Source organism: Armigeres subalbatus, chromosome 1, assembly GCF_024139115.2.
Source record: "Armigeres subalbatus isolate Guangzhou_Male chromosome 1, GZ_Asu_2, whole genome shotgun sequence".
NCBI classification, from domain to species: domain Eukaryota; kingdom Metazoa; phylum Arthropoda; class Insecta; order Diptera; family Culicidae; genus Armigeres; species Armigeres subalbatus.
The window spans coordinates 267,573,297-267,591,797 of NC_085139.1; the positions used below are offsets into that span (position 1 = coordinate 267,573,297).

Genomic DNA, 18,501 nt, shown 5'->3' on the forward strand with positions numbered 1-18,501 from the left:
ACAATTGAATACTTGATTAATTAATTAAAAGAATGATGTCTCCAATAGTGGCTGATTAAGATAGTCCACAGAATATAAGGAAATCTTTTTGGATCGATAAGTTTGTCACAATAATGGAGAGCTCCACATTCCCAAATTCTAATTAATATTTGGTGAACCAACCCAGTTCGGAAACCAGGAATATGAGCTTTGTAATTAAATCTGGAATTTGATTTTGCCATGTGAGTCCTGTGATCCTCATCAAGATATTTTCATGAAAGTTCTGACAATGGACATAGTGTCTAGGAGTTTTGAATAGTAGTCACGCAGTCACGCAGAGGTCTTTTGATAATGATGTGAGATCTCTTCTGTTCGGCAATACTTTGCTGATGCTTTCCCTGATGAGGATGAGTCGTAGCCAGTGTTGAGAATCTCACTCATATGAGTAAAAATTCCTCACTCATTTCTCATTTTTTCGGTGAGTACTCACGCGTGAGTTACTCACGAACTGTGAGTACTCACGTCTGAGCAAACATGGTTTTGCTCACTCACGAGTGAGGAAATTTTGCTCATATGAGTAATTATAGATGATTCATTTTTCTTTCTTTCGTAATATTTTGGGGAATTCTGATAGGTTTCAATAAAAATGTACCTAGAGAGGTCAAGATTTAAAAAATCAATTGAACGAATTTGTCTAACAACAATAATAAACAGAAATTGCTAATAACAGTCGTATTAAATTAATAGAACGTTATTAAATTTCTGGAATGAGTCTGTGTGTGCACGTTTGTGTCTGCGTGTGTGTGCGTGTGAGACATTTTTATGTATTAAGTATTAATAGATTTGACGGCAAACGGGTATAGCGGATGGCGTTCTGAATTGATATAGGGGAAGGAGCAGGAATTCATACCATCTACCCAAATCAATTCCATTCGAAAACAAAGAATTTGTGTGTAAATTGTTCTATTTCTCATTTTTGCGATTTTGTTCAGCAGTGAGCAACAAAACAACAAAACATGACACAAATTAAGCCTAAATTGCCTGTTTTGCGAATGTTATTGATATAGGAGCATGATATTAATAATGGAACAGATACCCTATTCCGGCCAATTGTAATTAATCAAATACTGCAATGTATTTTATGCAAATATATTTATATATATACATTTTTTGCAAAACTAACTAACCAACTAACCGTCCTTCCCCTTCCTCAGCATTCGCAAGGACGTGGCCAGGACAGATCTCGACTATTGGAGGGTGCATTGCTTCCATCTAAGAGATAGTGATTAGTCCCAAATCAATATCTGTGGTAACGGATGAAAGTGATGCTACTCTCATAGAATAGTCTTGGCTTGTACCACCTAAAAATTTGTGCGAATTGTTCAATGCTAATGCTAATGCTAATATATATATATATATATTTTGTTAAATATCTTGGCTGTGCATATGCACAGCATATGTTTCGAAATGGACAAATTGATATGAAATTTGCGAAAAAGAATCCACGTGTCTTGGAGGGACTCGAACCCTCAACCTCCTACTCTCTAGATAGGCGTGATAACCCCTACACAACAAGACCACTTAAAGGTCACGTTTGCGGAAAAGCCATCAGAATCTGAGTACCAACCTCCACCAAGATATTTAACAAAAAAATGGTTTTCGTACGGCCGAGTTGCCGAATAATATGCAATTAATTATATATATATACATTTTTTGCAAAACTGATCCATTTTGCATGATTTGTAAGAAAGTATATTTTTTTATGATTCGACAGACTTATGATACACAAATATCATGGTACAAGATAACAAAAAAATTATCTAAAGGCTGTCTCACTTGAATACAATAATTTATATGGCAATCATATCAAGATAATTGTACCTTATGGTAAGAAGACCACCAGTCAGTCCTTACACTAATGACACACTAATGGCATTTGTACTATGGTACTTGAATTGAGCGCCATATCAATTATTAAGCCGCTACACTACGTAATGCTCCGAATATACGTTTACGTCATAGAAAATTCATGTTAATATTGGCGAGAAGCCTTTGTGCATCAGAAATTCTACCATTACGTTCTAATTCAACTATCTGCACCATACATTTTTGAGTAACCGACAGATTTTCCGGTGGAGATTTCGCTGAATAATAAAAGCAATACAGCATCGACCCCGATTTTATCACGTTCTCGACCCGACTCCGTCACCCCAAAAGAAAACATGAAAATTTTAGTCGTTCGTTTTATTTTTGTATATAATACTGCAAACAATGATTTTCAGGAAATAACTTTCATCGCCTGTCAAGAATTTTGTAAGCCTTCTCGAAAAGAAACATACAAAAATTCACCAGGGGGGGGGGTGATAAAATCGGGATTTTACTGTATTATGCAAAAATTAATGTATGGGAATGGAAACCCCACCGGAAATGCCCAATCTTTTGTTGATTTGCGAAAAAACTGTTGAAACTCACCTGCTAGTAGATATTCAAGGTGCAAAAATTGTATCTCATATACAAATTGAAGGTAATAGGCATTATAGGTGTCCGAAATTTATGGATCGGTCTTGACAGGTATCCACAGCCTCTGGTAAGTGGTGGTATATATTCAAATAAGATAATATTTTTTATTGTTTTCGAACAAAGTTTCGGTTCTTTTAAAAATGAGCTTAACTTACCACAAACTGGATCCTTGTAGAAACATAAAAAACAGGTAAAAACGATAAAAACTGCTCAAGCTAATAAATAAATAATGCTATCAGGTGCGTGAAGCAAATTAAAACATGCGGATTTGTATTTCAGTTATCCGCATATTCTTAATTGCTTCACGCACATTCTGATTGCAATGCCATAGTAAAAGTATTTAAAACTTTATAGAGGATTGCACGGGTAAAAAACTGTAAAATATGGTAAACATTGTCCTCATGAGAAGTCTTTCGCATTTAAACAGGAGAGAAAAATGTAAACAGTGCCCTCATATGGTGTCAAATGACGTCATGATGCAATCGCGAACAGCAAGTCTTTCAAAACGTCTTATGTTACAGTGGAACCATTTGAATTGCGGATTTGAACATTGGTCGGATTTATTTCTAACGTCCATCAGCCAGGGTTGTAAATATTCGGCAGCACTGGATGAAGGTGATGTTTTTTAAATATCATTTTTTTATTTCCTTCCTGCTTTGAAATCAACCTCACATTCCCGGAGAGGCAGAAAAGTAAACAACAGAACTCACATCACCCACCGCGCCGCGAAGATGAAATTTACCACAGCAAAATATACACATTCACCCAGCAAATTGAAGAAATTCACCACGCGTTTAATTGGCCGCTCACAGTCATACGATAAGACGCAAACTGAGCAGCCTGTCAGAGCGACTTGTGAGTGGCTGAATGCGAAATTGAATGGTCGGTGTTGGAAATGAATTTTCGGCTGCACCCAGTTGCACTCACCACGGCGGCGATGAAGGCGACCTCAGATTATACTGAGATCCATGTTTTCACTGAATTGACTGTGAAATATTTCTACTCTGATCAGCATGCTTTTGAGGAACAATAACAAAAATCAATATTGTATGCAGTTTATGGCCTATTAAATACACATTTTTATTTATGTTACATGCGATAAACATGATTAATTATTAATCATTACATATCTATATTCTTTTTATCACGCGTGTTACATTTTGAAAAATGTCAATCGATGTCAAAATGACCGAAGTAGAATAGGCCTTCCCATGCGACACTGTCGAGACTGAAGTTGTTCACAACCGCCATAAGATATTTTAGTTACAAGATACATATTGTCGTCGTCGCTGTCTGGAACACTTTTTGGTAACGCGGATAGAGCGATAAATGTCAATGAAGTTCTGTATCCAACATGTTTCGGACAGCAGGACAAAGGAAACCGAAGCGTCAATCTTTATCTTGTAACTAAAGTTTGCAACCCTATAACCAGAGACCGGCAGAGTGAAAAACTGTCGAAATGGCAAAGTATGAAAATGCATGATATCGTGAAAATAATACTGGCAGCACATGAACTTTTTCTTTGCTTCTTATGCATGCAAAATGTAAACAAGTCGAACTGGAACCGCTTTTGACGGTTCGATTGGAAACAAGATGACGTCTTCGCCGATCTCTTATTCTAGTATTTCTAATTAAAGTATCTTCTCATCCGCCGTACAGATCGTTAAACCCCCGTTAAACTCCGAAGCTGTCACTTCCATAGAAGAAATGTCAATTGACTATCAAATCAGCTGATAAGACTATTCACAAGACGTTTAAAATCAGCTGAATTCACCGTCAAATGACAGTTCTATCAAAATAAGAGCTTCAGGGTTGTACGATTCAGAGTCTATTATATAGAGTTGCGCAAAGAGGATCTTCTTACTCTTATTCTGAATGATGCTCTTGTTATTATGTTGAAAACTTTCATTTTTGTTCAACCCTTCAAGTGACTTCACGAGAGTGATCACTTCTAAAACTTTTAATTCGATAACCAGTCACCTACAGAGTGCAAACAAGTGAGTTTCTTGTTGCAACTTTATTGGGGGCGTGTATTGAAGTTTTTGAAGCTATTTCTAGAACAAATCTAATACATTTCAATTCATGAGTTTTAATTCGCCATAATAATCATCAGGCGATAACAATACTTCCGCCTTACCAACAAGCATTTGTTTACTTTGCTCGATAATTAGACGGTTTGACAGTTCAATAGGTAGATTTGGCTTCACTCTTTGCGTAACTCTATATATAATAGCCTCTGGTATGATCTGTTAAGCGATTGTAAACAAGTTCCGGCTCATCAATGTCACATGAAAAGGCCTATTTTAAACGTCTTCTGAAAAGGCCCGCAGTTCGCAATATAAAAGTTTCTCTGTTACATACGACGTTCTGTGTTTATCAAAAAACTCAAACGTCTGAATGTCATAACGGACCATATCAAATTTAGTTTTTATAGAGTTTTTAGATTCTTTTCGTGATTATGACCGAGATTCGTGAATAATTTAAAATTTCAAATAGAAAAGGAAAGCAAATCAAGACAAAATTTTCAAAACGACTTATCTGCTTTTGTAAACAAAGATTCAAACGACGATTTGACGAATCTGATAGCTCTCCCACGCAAACTAACACCATCAACAGGTAGCGGAAACCTTCACCTACCTATTGATGGTGTTAGTTTGCGTGGACGAGCTATCAGATTCGTCAAATCGTCATTTGAATCTTTGTTTACAAAAGCAGATAAGTCGTTTTGAAAATTTTGTCTTGAAATAGTTTATTTCACGTAAGTCTGTTGTTTTAACCACTGGTTGAATACTGACGAATCCTCGCTGCTAACCGGAACATCAGAAATCGGGAACATACATGTTCCACGGTGAGTACAAGAAATCAGTTTTTTTTCTCATGTTATAATAATTATAACTTAATAACTAAATTATAATTATAATTGCAATACTAAGTCGAAGTTCTTACCTAGCCCTCCAATTTAAAGTTATTTGATTCTACTCCGCTTTCCAATTAGGCTGTACCTTGACCATATTGTAGAGTTTAGAGCCTTAACTTACACAAAAAGACATGATCCTCCTCAAACGAATAGGTGGCTGATTCTTGCTTCGGTACAAGTAATTGGCGTAATTTGCGAGTTGAAAATATACTAGACTCCGCTGAGCATTGGAGTGCCATAGTGCACACCTTCTTCTATATACATAAAAATAAATTTCTGTATGTCTGAACCTTATAGACTCCGAAACTACTGAACCGATCGGCGTGAAAATTTGTATGCAGAGCATGTCATAAGACAAGTTTGTACAATCCCATTGAATTCCACCACTTAATTGTATCTTGATAGATACGCATTTCGATCTCAACAGTAAGGCCGTCATCAGTGTCTCGTACTTGACTCGACTCGTTATAAGCAGAGAATAAATCAATTTTAGGCAAAACTGCTAGCTTTGCTAGCAGCATAATACAGACAAAAAGAATTGTAAAACTCGCAGTTGGTAATAAAATTCCGATTTGAAACGAAACTTTTAGCATTAGCATTAGCATTGAGCAATTCGCACAAATTTGTAGGTGGTACACGCTATAGATAGTGGAATATATAGATGAGCGAAGATAAATCCTCTGTCTCCAAACTAACTGTCAAACGTGTCTCCAAACGAGCATGACGTCACTATTTCAATGGAAACGTTAAGGGCTGTGACGTCATATGCGCGTGTGCACGGGCAAAAAAATCGACTCAGCCATGCTTTCGCTCATCTATAGATTCTACTATCTATAGTACAAGCCAAGACTATTGTATGAGAGTACCATCACTTTCATCCGATACCACAGATATTGATTTGGGACTAATCACTATCTTTTAGATGAAAGCAATGCACTTTCCAATAGTCGAGATCTGTCCTGGCCACGTCCTTGCAAATGCTGAGGAAGGGGAAGGATGGTTAGTTGGACACCTACTTAAGAAAGATGCAGAGAACTCTACGACCTCTCATAGGTGCCACGGGAGGTTTTGGGATTGTGTGGGAGGTTATAACAGTAGGAATCATTTTGGTAGAACGTGAAACACAGAAAGAACTAAGATAGAAATACAAAGTAGGAAAGGGTCGAGCCTAGAATTGAACCCACGACCTCCTGCTTATAAGGCAGAAGCGGTAGCCACTAGACTACCGAGCTCGTCTCCGATTTGAAACGAAACTTTTACAGCAAAAAAATAATGAATTAGTCAATTCAAATCACGAATCTCTACTCAATATTAGACATAACCCGAAAGTTTTCAAGAAGCTGTATTTGTAATCTGTCTTGCAAGTAGGTACAAATTTTATAAATGATCGAGGTTCTCCCAAACCGCATCAAACGGCTTTGTGACTGACTTGTGACAATTTGTCGGTAAAAGGAAAATGTATACATTTATAAATCATTTCAAATCAATTCATATAGGATATCTTCAGTTATGTTGCTAATAGCGTATTCATATTACGCCATTTATCATAATAAATATAGAGTTAAAGTGGAGGAAAAAATTGAATGTATGGGAATTTGCATCAAGTTAGTATTTATCATTAAATTTATTACCATAAGTGGCGTAATCTGAAAAGGCTACAAGGGATGTCCGATACGATCAACTAAATCTGTTAAACTAAAACTTTGGCAGAAAAATGGGATATTGTTGGCGCTTGGTTTGATTCGGCTGAACCCCGGCCAAACATAAGTCGAAAATGCTTTTATAAGTGATATAGTTCGTATTCTGAATAGACTTTAAGCCTATCTCTATTATTAGGCTTTGTCCTATATACATGTTTTTCTTATGTTGATTTGTTTAAGTACTCAAGCCATTTCGATCATCTACTAACCGAATGTCCAAAGTCACAAAACTTCAGCTCTCAATTAGACTTAGACAATAAGACAAATAGGATGTTTCATTATTATTTGAATATCCCAGCCAATAACTCATGTTTTTGGGATCCGGGAAGGTTCTTAAGAAGGTCTGAGATCCCTCCCGCACGTATAAAATGTATGTAGGAAGGAGTTATAATCAGCGATAAATTCAATTTGTCATTCGACACACACACGCGCAATTTTAGTTATTGCTAGTTAAAGAAAACAAAATATATTTTCAATAAATCTGTTACTCACTTACTCACAACAAAAATCGAATGAGTAGTTTTACTCACTCAGGCGTGAGTTTCCTCACGCGTGAGTGCTCACCGTTCTGTGAGTACTCACATGTGAGTAGAACCGGTTTTACTCATATGAGTGAGTGAGTGAGGATGAAACGAATCATGCTCACTCATTTCCCAACACTGGTCGTAGCCACGCTTTAACCTAGCTAGGTAGGTCACGTTGTTCGTATGCCGGAAGAACGTCAAGCGAAGATAATATTTAGTAGAGAACCCGGAAGAGGCCGCAGGTTTCGTGGAAGGCCGCGTACACGATGGCTTTTTGCAGTTGAAGAGGATCGTAGGGCGCTAAATGTTCAGAGCGACTGGAAGCGATTGGCCCAGGATCGAGTCCAGTGGAGAAGGATACTCCATTCGGCGTAGGTTCATCGAAGAGCTGTAGCCCATCAAGTATCAAGTAAGGTAGGAATTTATCAGTAGAGAATATATTCAAGTTTATCGACTGTTGGGTTCACTGAGTAGAGGTTTTATCAAAACGGAACGTGGCGCTGTTTTATTCAATTATGTCTCCCCTAATTGAAAAAAGGAGATCGCAGTAATCGACGGGCGCGGTTGGCACCAATAGTTTTTCCTGTCACGAAATTTACAATTTTCTTGAATTTATAAAAATGAAATCAAAAGGCACGTTTACATTCGAAGAAAATGAAATGAATTTTATTCGAGTGGTGCGTTTGTTGAAGAAATTTTTACTACTTAAGGGGAAACAAAGATTGGCATCAAACCACTACACAAATCCGTATTTTTTGAATGAGTGTTTGTCGTATTTCCCAGTGTTGCACTACTACAATTACAATTTTTCGAAGGACGGAAAGAGACAGACGACACAACGCCGCCACATAGGGGTATTTTGCAAATCTAGCCGGGATAAAGTTGATTTTAAAAAAATTGCTTTTCTATGTAAAAAATAGATGAATAGTGTGGGACCTGCTATCTGTATACATTTTTTCATTTGCAATGATATTTTGACAGCTACGCTCTTTGAAACTTTGCGATTTTTAACTAACATTTTTATTTTTGCGGCAGGCTTTTTCATAGCATGAAATTAATCATTTCGGTGTTCATTCTGTATAACCTTAAGGTCACTCCTGACGGAATCCAAGATTAAAAGTGGTCGCGTTTTCGGGGGCACACCGCTCGATTCAGAGGCGGCGCACAACTGTCATTTTTGTTAATTTAGCTTTGCTGCGTCGCAGCATGCGTGAAATAATAAAAATGACAGTTGTGCGTTGCTTCCGTATCGAGTGGTGTGCCCTCGAAAACGCGAGCACTTTTAATCTTGGATTCCATCAGGAGTGACCTTAATTCACAGTATTACCACGGATGATGATTATGGTGGTAATATAATAGTCCATACATATTTAATTCATGGAAAAGATCAATTGTTTTGAGATATATGGAGGCATCAGTAGTTGTTACTTTTGAATAAAAAAAAGATGAAAAACTCACAATTTCATTGGTCTGGCATTTCGTTATTCGGCGATATTCGGTAATATATCAGTTCATAGCCGCTAGATATGCATCCATATTTCGTAATCCCGAAATAAAATCTTGCGCAAGTTTGCGCCATTTTAAAATCGAAGTCTCGAAAGTTGTGATAAAATTTGAGATTATTCTGTGAAATACAAGTTATTTCCAGGTGCGATGCACTTATTATTTCACTTTCTAAGCGTATAGATGTAGACTAACTATATGATAGCATATAATAAAATATTATTCATATTTACGAGACTCTAATCAGTCGTATTACGCTTGGGGAACATGGGGTAAAACGACTCATAATTTATAACGACTGGAAGGAATGTATATGTGACTGTCGATTATTCGCAACTTTAATGTTAAATTCATTTTATAAATCCAATACAATATAAGTCTTTCTATTATTATTTGGAAAGTTGCTAAATGGCGTCCAGAAAGGTCGTGATTTGTGAATGACTCCAAAACAATAATACAAAATAATGGGATAACAACAAAATTATCATACAAAGTACTGAGACGTTCAGCTAAACATGATTGAACTGAATAAAAATACACTAAAGTCGGTTTTTACACGAGGGATACGTTCCATGTAAATCAAAACCACGTAAATTTTAAAAACCGCCATAAACTCTGGAATCGGCGTGAAATAAAAACCGCGTAAAAATGACTTCATAAAGAATCGATTTTTCACGGTTTTTATGGGGTTTTCGATCTTTTTTAAAAATCGCACTAAGAAAACTTATATGGAAATTCGCGTAAAAAATGCGTAAGTCGCTTAAAAAGCGATCCCATTGTAAACAAAATGATTTCGTTGGAGCAAGTTGTCACCACGGAGAATATCAAAACTCTTCCTAGAAGAAATAAATGATGGTCAGCTGGTAGACGAATTACGAAGAATGGTGATCCCTTGGCACAAAAGGTGAAATCAGTGCGATGTTTGAATGGTTTAGTGAAGACTAACTCATTCATTATTTTTTCAATCTTAAACATTCACTCACTCACAGTATCATACATTCACATATTCCCTCATTTTTTTTTCTTATCTACTCACAAACTGATTCTCTTATGCATTCACTTATATAACCTCTAACTCTTTCACTTTTTCACTCAATCGCATTCTCACTCATTCACTCAGTCACTAGCTTACACACATATTGGCTCATTATCTCATTAGCTAACTTCCTTACCCACTATTATACTTTTACATTTGCTTACTATTCCAGTGAATCACTTATTCACCTTTCTCGCATACTTACTCACTTTCTCATCATGTTTTTAATTCTTACTCAAATAAATATCAATTTATTTTCTCGCTTACTCACTTCCCACTAAATCAATCACATACTCACTTTTTCTTTTGCTCACTCACCCAATCAGTCACTCACGGCTTCACACGCTTACTTCCCCACTAATTGATTAACTAGTCCTTTTACTAACTCACCCAATTTCTCGTTCCCCTTGTTCATTTCTTTCTCACTCTCAAGCTCCCCTTCCCGATCAAGAATGCATAACAAAATTAAAACAGGGGGAGTTATTTATTTCAGAAAAAAATATTGTAACAAAATGTGTTATAATTTTTGCTGGTTAGTTGTTAAAATAACAAAAATTATATCAAAAATACCTCTAGCCGTAACATAATTAAAACAGAGGTTGATACCTTCATATCAACATTATAACAAACGTTGATATAATTTTTCTGTACAAAAATCTACTTTCAAGGTAATTGCCTAAATCACGGATAGAAATCTGCTACGCTACCACGCCTGATTTCCATCCATAATGTAGGCAATTAACTTTGTTCCAGCTATGTATTAATAACGAGCGGGTTCAAGTTATACTGAAGGTGATTACCTCCGTTTTTTTTTCAATGTCTACAAAAAATGTAGGCAATTATTTTGTGAAAATATTCAAAACTAATGTTGCTATAATTTTGATATGAAATAAAACTGGCTGAAGACACATTTTTATCGAATTATTTAATTATAACATACGTTGTTTGAAATAACAACAATTGATAGAATTGAGTTACAATTTTGTTATGCATTCCTGATCGGGTTATCATCTGATTAACTCTTCACTCACTTATACACTGACTTAATTACTAACTTACTTACTCATTCACTCACTTACTCTCTTACTAACTTATTTACTTATACACTCACTTACTCACTCACTCATTAACTCACTCGCTCACTTACTGACTCACTCATTTACTCACTTACTCATTCACTTACTTACTCTTAATTACTTGTCCATTCACTCACTTACTCACTCTCTCATTTACTCACTCGCTCACTTACTTACTCACTCATCTACTCACTCGCTTACTCACTCACTCACTTAACCAATCACTCATTCTCTCATACGATTATATCTTTATTCATTGGTTTATCGCGTTCGTTTACTCATTTATTAATACTCTAATGAGCGATAAACTTCCATTCACTTGTTCACTTACTTGCTCACTCACTAACTCACTAACTCAATCACTCACTTACTCACTTACTCACTCAATTATTCACTTACTCACTCACCCACGCACGTGGTAAATCGGCACCCTCATCAACTAGCATTTTGATCGGATTAATCGAATATTTAAAGCTCTGCTTGGGTTGCTTTCTACGCAATTTGTTTTTAGTTGGTTTTGGCACTTGGAACTAATAAAGCTTTATGTTTATCGCTCGAAAAAATCTATGAAAAATCAAGGTGAAGTTGTAAAAGTCGTGGATTTTGAGCCGACTGAAAAATTGATGAAAATCAACCGCGTAAAAAGCGAGCTCGGTGTATATGCTATCAGACCTCAGAACCTTTTTCTTGTCCGGAGTCAACAGAAGGCCTCCCAGAACATTTAGAAGTAGTTTTCAAAATTTCAATTGCCCTTTATACCGGGCAGATACATCCATTTAAAGGAGACGTTACCCATCCTTTCACCTTACACTGGGCAGACGCGTTCATTTAAATAAAGCATTATCAACTCCTTTCGCCTTATACCAGGCAGATGCATCCATTTAAAGAAGGCGTAACCCCTTCCTTCGCCTTATACCGGGCAGACGCGTTCTTTTAAAGAAGGTATTATCATTTCCTTTCGCCTTATACCAAGCAGATGCATCCATTTAAAGAAGGCGTTACCCCTCCCTTCACCTTTTACCGGGCAGATGCATCCATTGAAAGAAGGCGTTACTCCTCCCTTCGCCTTATATCGGGAAGACGTATTATTTGAAAGAAGACATTAGCAACTCCTTTCGCCTTATACCAGGCAGTAGATATAGTTGGGTTTCAGGTTTCGAAACCCGCACCCCGAATCGAACCCGAACCCGATGGGTCAACTCCGAGTACAGGTTTACGAATGTAAAAATTCTCGGGTACGGGTCGGGTTCGGGTTTGCATTAAATCGAAAAAAAAATAGCCCGGATTTCATGTAATTAATCGTGTAAGAAATCGTTAAATATTTGAATGATAATTATTCTAACTAAATTCCGCCAAACGGCATTCCGCGGAATGATTTTCGGTGAAAAGGTACATTCCGCGAAATGTCTTTTGGAAAAAAGGTTCATTCCGCGAAATGTGTTTCGGAAAGTTGATACATTCCGCGGAATGTCGTACCGCGAAAAAAAAATTCGCGGAATGTTTTTCGGCGAAATTGTATACAACCGGTTCAAATAATTCCATAGCGTGTAATTTTCAGAATTTTTAACTGTGAAGAATCGAGAGTTTGGGGAAGGGTCATTTGGCCGAACGCCATTAGACCGAAAGTTGTTTGGCCGAATATACCATTAGGCCGAAAGTCATTTGGCAGAAAGGGTCATTTGTCCGAAAAAGTCATTTAGCCGAATAGGACATTTGACTAAATAGGACGTTTGGCCGAATATGACATTTGACCAAATAGGACATTCGGCCGAATAGGACGTTTGGCCGAACAGGACGTTTGGCGGAACAGGATGTCCTACAATAACATGTAATACAACGCGTGTTAAAAGAGGTGAAGAAAAAGGTGACAATGTTTGAACCTTCTTGGGGATGGACACTTGAAACTACCCATGGTACTGGCCTTCGCAGACGACATTCTTATTTAAACAAGACCCAAGGAAAAGTTGGAGACCGTTTTGAGATTTCTGAAACTTCTGTGGGAGTGTCAGATATCCGGTTCAAGCTTTAGTTGGCAGCAGTCTTCTCGACCTTTTACTAACTGAGCAGTCAGTATGAATAAGGGCGTCTATGCGATGTTTTGCTGCACCTGTTACGAACCTCTAGTACATCCCAATCCCCAAGCTTAATGAGACGTCTTGCCTCTAAAGTGATCCTTTCTTTGGTACTAGCCTTCGTAACAATAAGGGTACCATTAATTAGCATTAGATTTGTTCAAATTATTCGTTATACTACTTGGCCAACGCCCCCATCTGGATGAGGGATAGAGGATGACACACACAACGTCTTATACCCGAAGGTACTGGGTGTCAAATCAGAATCTAAAATAAGATTTTACACGTTAATAGCGCACTGATCTTTCGATGGATTTTTGGAGATTTACTTTGCTGTCGACTTACTCGTAAACTCTCCAGCAATTTGTCAATTTCATTGAAACTCAAGATTATCTACGATAAACTATTTAAAACCAGTAAAAGTTTCATAATCCCTACACGGACATCAGATCGATGTAAGTTACGGAACATTTGGTCCACCACAATATTTTCTTTGTGCATAAAAAAGCATTGCCTACCGTGCGCAATTCACGGACGTGTTTTTGCTCGAGTCTTTTTTCCAAGTGTTTTTTTTTATTCGTTCGTTCGCTGTGTTTCCGTTTGCGCTTCATCGCGTTGGCGTTATTTTGTCCCGGACTCGTTATGGAAGATTCGGCAGGTGTCAGGGGTGTTGTGGGGGTATGTGGCGGGACCATCATAATCATCATCAAAGCCCACCACAGACAGATGGAGGCGCGGGAAACCCCTTTAAGGTCTGAGGGAAGGGTTTTCCGTTAAAAAAGCACGTGGTAGCACTCTCTGAGAGAGAAAATTGCCCAATTCAGCCCGCCAGAATGACGCTGTCAGTGTCGCCAAAATGATTTCATCATTATGCAGTTTACAATTGCTTGAGAATTTGCCGTAAACGGAGAACAAAAGGAATTGGCAACAATGCGGAAGAAATTTATCACTCATGCAGCGGTTCAGCGAGAGAACAGCAACAGCGCCGACCAATCACGCAATGAGGAAATCAAAATAAACAAACTCCAGCTGGTTTTGGAAAATGAAAACATGAGTCGTTTCTAGAACAACATTAGAAAATATCGTGGGAGGATTTCTGTACAAGGTTTCCACACAAGCTTTGAAAAGTATTTGGGTGATAACAGTGGTGCTGGTGTAAATAAGACAAATAAGACAAATAATACAAATAAGATAGATAAGACTAAGAAGAAAAATAAAGTAAGTTCCTAAAGGAATTCCTTCGGAAGTTCCTCCAGGAATTCGTTCGGAAGTTCCTCCAGGAATTCGTTCGGAAGTTCCTCCAGGAATTCGTTCGGAAGTTCCTCCAGCAAATCCCTCGGAAGTTCCTCCTGGAATTCTTTCAGAAGTTCCTCCTGGAATTCCTTCAGAAGTTCCTCCAGGAATTCCTTCGGAAGTTCCTCCAGGAATTCCTTCGGAAGTTCCTCCAGAAATTCCTTCGGAAGTTCCTCCAGGAATTCCTTCGGAAGTTCCTCCAGGAATTCCTCCGGAAGTTCCTCCAGGAATTCCTCCGGAAGTTCCTCCGGGAATTCCTCCGGAAGTTCCTCCAGAAGTTCCTCCGGGAATTCCTCCGGAAGTTCCTCCGGGAATTCCTCCGGAAGTTCCTCCCGGAATTCCTCCGGAAGTTCCTCCGGGAATTGCCCCGGAATTTCTTCCGGGAATTCCCCCGGAAGTTTCTCCGGAAATTCCCTGGGGAGCTTCCGGAGGAATTCCCGAAGGAACTTCCGGAGGAATTTCCGGAGGAATTTCCGGAGGAATTCCCGAAGGATTTTTCGGAGGAATTCTCGAAGGAACTTCCGAAGGAATTCTTGGAAGAACATTCCGAAGGAATTCCTGGAGGAACTTCCTTAGAAATTCCTAGAAGAACTTCCGAATGAATTCCTGGAGGAATTTCTTTAGGTATTCCTGGAGGAACTTCCTTAGGAATTCCAGGAGGAACTTTCGAAGAAATTCCTAGAGGAACTTCCGAAGGAATTTGTCTTATTTGTCTAATTTGTCCTATTTGTCTTTTCTGTCTTATTTGCTTTATTTGCCTTATTTGTTTAGTTTGGCTTATTTGTTTGATTTGTCTTATTTGTCTTATTTATTTTCAATTGTTTATCTCATCTCATTCCTATATTTGATTTCAATTTATATATTTGTTATCCGCAGGGAATCAATATTCGAGCAACGCCTAACAATATACCCTTTGTCGTCAACAGAGTTTGTTACTGACAAACGCACCTCACAACAAGCCTTTGTCAGAACCCAAACACAATATGACAAGAATCATTTGGCTTGCATGTTCTGATATTTCCGAGAATACGATGCTAATTTTGTAATCATAGTTAGATTCTCGAATATTTCCATAAAAGCAGAAACTATGATAGCTTAAAACCGTGATTTGCTGTAGAGATAATGCAAAATAACGGAATGAAAAGTTAGCAACAAAATTGTCTTCTTTTTTGTTGTTGACAAAAAATCTCGAATCTTTGTCATTATTATCTCCGACAAAAACAAAGCTTTGTCGTTGGCTCTCTTTTGTCGCTTGTTTTGCATGCGCATCGAAGAAAAATTGATTCCCTGGTTATCCGCGTGTTCACAAATAGGAATACGCTTTTTTCTAGTGTCACGCTAGATACAAAGCTGACGGACTTTCTATCGCTCTCATCGCTCCTTGCCTGCCGTGCGCCACAAGAAAATATGCTGTTGGCTGCTCTCCCGAAATGGTAACTTTTGTATGGAATTTGAAAAACTTGGTTGGAGTAAAAAGAGCTTCCTGCAAAATTTATTGCGGTGACATATACTTTTTATTACATCAAAATGATCGTTGGAAAAATTTAAAACTTTTGTCAGTTGAGTTTTGCGAAATTCGGTTCCTTTGTGCTTCAAATTATCGGAGAGAGGTACTGAGAAGCGAAAATTTCAGTTGTACAATTGTTCAGTATTTAGAGCTTAATTCAAATTTGGGAAATAGTAGGTCCATGAAATTTTATAGGAACATTCCTTGATAAATTTCAAAGAGATTGTCAGTTGGGATAAGCGAAATTCGTTCCAAGTTCCGAGTTATAAACATTTTAGTACGAAAATAGCGCTCTATCATGAGAGAGCTTCCTCAGACCTTAAGGACCAGCTCATTGAAAAGAGTCAGCTCCTTGGATCAGCTCTTCAGTTCTTTAGTGCTACATATATTAAAACATAATTGTTAATATTAATTGTTCAAAAATTTGAAAAATTTATGTCATTCATTAATTTATTCATTCATTCATCATTCATCTATTAACCTCACTTTGAAATTTTTAAAATGTTAAGCTACTGTGAGGTAATAATTTCTATTGAAAAACCGACAATTTTAAATTAATAACATTTATTACGCTTTTCTGACCGTCTAGTTTTGAAGTCTAGGAGAACCATTTAGAACCATCACATTTATTTCTATACAAAAACTAACTCAACATTATTTTCTATTCATAATTCTAAGTTACATTTTGTTGATAACGTTTCTCGTTGATTTGAATAATTCAGTCCCTAATCTCTGATATGTATATGAACCATATCACGTGTCATAAGTTTTCTCTTCATACTGAGTGCAGTAAATCAATGCCTTGCGCGCGCTTCTAACCCTTCTAACCATGCGTGGTTGATATTTTCATACAAGCGAGCCCATTCATCTATATTGGTTCCCGAAATGCGAGAGAAATAAAAACAAGAGAGTAAAAAAATACAGAGCACGGTGCTACAAACAAACCGAGTGCACATGTAGCAGTATGCTGGCGGGAAAACCCGTCGCAAGTAAAAGATCCGCTCCGTGCAAGACACAGCTCCCAGTTCGGTTCGTTTGAACCACATGGTTCGCTCGCTAGAATCGGTCGCGACTGATCCGGATCGAGATCCGTGTCGCACGGATCTGAGCTGGTGGCGCAGCTCTCGCTTCCATGTCACAGCAATTTCGAGCTGGACGACGACATGAGCGGCTGAGCGTTGTTCGGATCTTCGGATCTTTTGCTTGGTACGGTTTGTTCGCTACCGCACTACTAGGTATCTTTTGTGTGTCCGTTCGTAGCGCCGAGTATGTGGGTATGGGTTAAGAAATAGACGGCAAGCTAGATTATTTTTGCTTGTGTATTTCTTATTCCTCTCTGCAGCAGAAATGATTTCTGTTGCTTGGCTAGATGGTGCTGTCGCTTGGCTTGATGGTGCTTGAGGTGCAAATAAAAAACGATCAGCACGTGCGCGGTACTGGACTGGAATGCTCATACAAGCTCGCTTGTGTTGTGTACCGCAAGCGTGGTATTTTCGTTTGTGCTGTTCAAAATACAACAGCGCGCGTACTCGAGTGCGTACGCTCGAGGGAGTTTCTCTATGCGCGTGTTTGACAATGATTTCATCAATTTAAAGTGAGCTGATGAGCTGGGCTTCTTTAAAAAAGATCCATGGCTCATCAGCTCAATGTAAGGAAGCGAATCTTTGGAACAGCTCCTGAGCGGAGCGCCCATCTCTAATTCATACGGAAGCAACACACGGCTGCCATTTTTATTATTTCAGCTTTGCTGCATCGAATTTTGAATTTAGATTCCGTGAGGAGTGTCTTCAAGAATATCTCGGCAAGCAACGTGTTTTCGTCATTGCCACTTGGCGACGGCGACAATCCGCCGATGAAGCGTGCACTGACAAAAATCCAATCATAATATTTATGTGTGGCACCCATTGATTTTGACTATAGCGATTTCCAAATAATAGCTATGTGAATTTATAACTGTGGAAACACCGATTTTTGTCAATAAAACTGTGAGGCGTAACCAGAGCGGAAGAAGTATCCGCCTGTGTTTATTAGGGATTTGCGCCCGAAAAAGGCAGCGAGGAGAGCGTGAAAGCGGTACCGGCAAACAAGGACAAGGACAAACATCAATCAGTCGTGGAGTTTCTCGAGGTCCACAAGTATGAATACTACACTCCTGACCACCCCGGCACGAAGCCGCTCAAGGTTTTGCGGCGAGAATTCTACGACATGAAGGAGGAGGTCCAAGCAGGTATCGAATGTTGCAGCCTGAGCCAATGGCCGTACACAAGATCGCTCGTCACGACAATGCGAGGAGATATCGCGACCAGCTTCACCTGGTTCATTTGGAACACAGCTACACAACTTGGAAGGACCTGAAGCTGGTCGGCGTTATAAA

At 38.3% G+C, this 18,501-nt stretch overlaps 1 protein-coding gene across 1 annotated transcript in view; it reads right to left on the reverse strand.

Moving 5' to 3' along the window:
* Positions 1–18,501, reverse strand: part of LOC134207432 (uncharacterized) — a 35,670-nt gene that overhangs the window by 2,398 nt on the left and 14,771 nt on the right. The window lies entirely within an intron of this gene.